Here is a 3,847-nt window from a genome sequence, read left to right as displayed (position 1 = left end):
GAGCATCCACGTTGTTCGTTCTTATCACAACAGAAATGAGTTTTTCATTTAACATCGGTAACATAAGGTAATTATTTATAGAATATGATGTAATAATATAAAATATATATAATGTAATAAGAATTCTATTTGCTCTTTTTGACATTAATCTTAAAAATTTTTCTTCTATTCTATCTCTTTCATTATCTCTAATTTACTCTATTTTTGATACAAATTTATATCAGTTTACTAAATTATGATATTATTAAAGAATAAATTTAATGATGTATTATTTTTTTTTTGTTTTTTACTATTACATATTGTTACATAAATCTTTTTTTTCATTTTGCTATTTTTTTAATTATTTTTTGAAATGTCATTGTTAATTGAGTGTTCACAAGGTTTAGAATTCTAGACCTTATTAATTAAAAAATCTTATTATTATGTACATGTTAACTAAGATATGTACTGCATTTATTAGAGAATAAAAAAATTTTCATCAGTTAACAAAATAATGACGTACTAATAATAAAAAAAGATTGAGAAACACTTTTTTGTCTCTATTTATCTTTCTCTTTAAATTTCTCCTTTTTTAATCTTTACTTATCATCTACTTTGATAGCTAATTGTTGAATGAAGAGAAATTAGTTAACTAACAAAATCAAATAAAAATTTGCAATTCAACAGTAATTTCTTTTAAAGAGAAGCGAGTGATTTTCTATTTTTTAGTCAAACCAAATGTTAAAAAATGGCTTAAAGTTACCTGGAAAAAAAACTTAGTTTCTCAACATATACCCTTCAATTCCTTAATAATCTATTTTCACACCAAGATTGCTTAAACCAGAAAAATCGTTCTCTAAGGTAGCGTTTGGTGGAGAGATAGAGACGAAAAGACTGAAACTGAGAGACAGAGACTAAGAGACAGAGATTAAAATAAATCTCAGTATTCTGTTTGGTGCAAAGTGAGAGACAGAAATTGAAACAAGAATAAAACTCTAATTTAATTTGTACAAAGGGTAAAATTGGAATTAACTAACTAAAATGAGGATAATTTAGGTATAAAATGTTATTAAAGTTTCAGTTTCCATTTCTAAAAATTTTAGTCTCCTGTGTCCCTACTTTTTGGAAGTACTGAAATACTGAAATTTTAGAAACAGAGACAGAAATTTTAGTATCAGCCTCTGAACCAACAAATATAAAAATGAGTCTCAATCTCTCAGTTTTTATCTCAATACCTCAAAACAAATGCTACCTAACTTCCTGATTTTCCTTCAAACACCACCTAGTGAGGCTCCATTTATATGAAGGAGTTCATAAAAAATAGAGCATAGGACTGTGTTAGAGTTTGACCTCTTTCTTAGCTCCCAAAATATATAGACATCTATTCAAAAGTCATCCGTCCGAATGCTTGATCAATTTGTTTTTTGCAATAAAATGACTACTTATATAAAAATATTTTCATATAAAGATGATGATTAAGATGTTGATTTCTATTATATTAAACAATTTAATTTCTCCCAAATAGTAGGTTAAGTGTGATATCTTATTATACTATCTTTAAGAGGATTCATTCTCCTAGACCAGTGTATTTGAACTGTAATGTAATGAAATGTTGCGTTATATTAACTTAGCTTTTCATCAACTTTTTTTTTTAATTTAGGATAGACCATAAAAATATATCTAAATTATTTTATCACTGATAAAATTGGTTTTAGATTTTATTATCAACAAAAATATTTTTAAATTATTTAAAAATATGATAAAAATGCACACTTAGAGCATCTCCAACGCATCAATTTTTTAAGATTCTATTTTCTCTTTTTCTGAAACAATAGAATCTCAAATGTTGACAAATAATTTTTTTTTTGAATTTTAATATTTTTAATAGTGAATTATTTTTGAATTTATAAATTTTAATAATATTATTGTAAACAAAATAATAACTACATTAATTTTAATTACTTTAATTAATTAAATAAGTGGAACTACAACAGGGATTAAAGTTAGTTCCTTTTAATAGAGAAGAAAAAAATACTTTAAATTCTTATTTACTATTTATGATGCAAAAGCTGATGTGAAGTTACTTTTTATGACAAGTGGACTATAAACAGAGACTGAAATGAATTCCCTATTGAAAATAATCTTATAAACTGAAATATTATATGTTAACAAAAAAGAGTGATGTGACAATAGAAACTTCTTATATGGCAAGTAAGACTCTGCCATTGGTAAGTGAGCCACATCACATTTTTCTCACATGTATTTGATCACGATTGGACATTCTTTAAACGTTTTTAAATTATTTGAGGATAGTTTTACTGATAACAAAATTTGGGGATAGCACAAATATAATTTGGGTGCAGTTTTTATAGTTTACGTTTTTATTTATATCTTCTACTTATTGTAGTATATATGTAATAATATATAAGATATAATACTTGTCATGAAACCATTTATTCTAAAAATTCAAGCTGATACGAGAAGACAACATTAATGATTATATCTCTAAACTCTTCCTCAAACAAGAGCCTCTTTTGGATTTGTTTGATTTCATGAAATCATTTATTTCAAAAATGGGAATGGATCTTCTCAATTGTTAAAAAAAATTGAGAGTGTAAAGTGTTATCTCTAACCCTTCATTGCTTTTTCTCTCATATTTATTCTTAGTCCACTTATAAAATTAATGGTAAGAGATTATAATTTACTCCCTCAATTATTAAAAAAAATTGAGAGGATCCATTTCTCCCAAAAATTTAAGCTGATAAGAGAAGACAACATTAATAATTATATCTCTAATATTATAAAATTATTAATGATCATGTATGCGCTAATATTATGAATAATCTAGGCGTAACCATTAATGACATATATGAAACAGACCAAAACCTATTTTGATTTAGGCAATTTTGACCTTGATCTTTGACTGGAATAACATAACAAGTTAGTTTAGCTACAAATTTCATCATAAACTGAACTATAGAAAAATGGTGTTAATGTGACATCATCAAGAGTACTTCTATAGTTCTATGATGATAGATGTAACACCCTACCACACAAAGCTTTACGCTTAAGTCGTAAAACAGAGGTGATGTGGTATTACGACCTCTAAAATAAAATAAGTACATATAATAGCAGAAAAGTTATAATATGCTAGGAGCCTTGAAGAAAAGGGGGAAATAAAAATCGCACAATAAAAGCGCAACGCTCAAGGAACGAGTTAACTTACGTGCTAAGAAAACCATAACTATCAAACATAAGCTAACAGAAGTGGGAATAGAGTGCCAAAGATACAAAATATAAGCTCCTAACTCAGCCTGCGAAGTCAAGACTGGCCGGAGAATATTTACACATATATATACATACATATCCAAAACCCAAAAGTACATACACACAATCCTGCCTCTCCATAAACCTCTAAGAGAATCAAAAAGGACAAGTTATGCGGAGAGAAAGTTAAGTACATATATATACATCATTGTACAACAAAACTATCCAACAACACTATCCAGTAACCCCTCCGCTTTAAGAGTCCAGACGCCTAACGAGATGGCTCCCGACCTGCATCTGAAAAACAACAACATAGTATGGAATGAGAACCGGAGGTTCTCAGTATGGTAAAGGTGCCACACACATAATATATAAGGTCCTGGGAATGCCATAGGCAGTCCTAGAACGCCGATACTCAGATTGTAGAACTTAAAGTATTAAACAGAAGCCATAAAAGGTGGTTTCCTAAAAATATTTAATCCTAACTTAACTTAACCTTAAATCTAAGTCCTATACTACCATTCCTCCATACCTCCAATTCCATCATGCATTTTCACAGACAAATAAACAGTTAAAGGCAAACACAAGAAGGTTACAACTA

At 28.0% G+C, this 3,847-nt stretch overlaps 1 long non-coding RNA gene across 1 annotated transcript in view; it reads right to left on the bottom strand.

The window, feature by feature from the left end:
- The window catches only part of LOC110263064, a 1,861-nt gene continuing 1,344 nt past the window's right edge, over positions 3,331-3,847 (bottom strand). Inside the window, exon 3 of the long non-coding RNA XR_002348057.1 lies at positions 3,331-3,543. This is a non-coding gene — a long non-coding RNA (uncharacterized LOC110263064). The remainder of the gene's footprint in view (positions 3,544-3,847) is intronic.

Source organism: Arachis ipaensis, chromosome B05 (assembly GCF_000816755.2).
Source record: "Arachis ipaensis cultivar K30076 chromosome B05, Araip1.1, whole genome shotgun sequence".
Lineage (NCBI taxonomy): Eukaryota > Viridiplantae > Streptophyta > Magnoliopsida > Fabales > Fabaceae > Arachis > Arachis ipaensis.
This window is presented reverse-complemented; position numbering and strand designations above follow the sequence as displayed.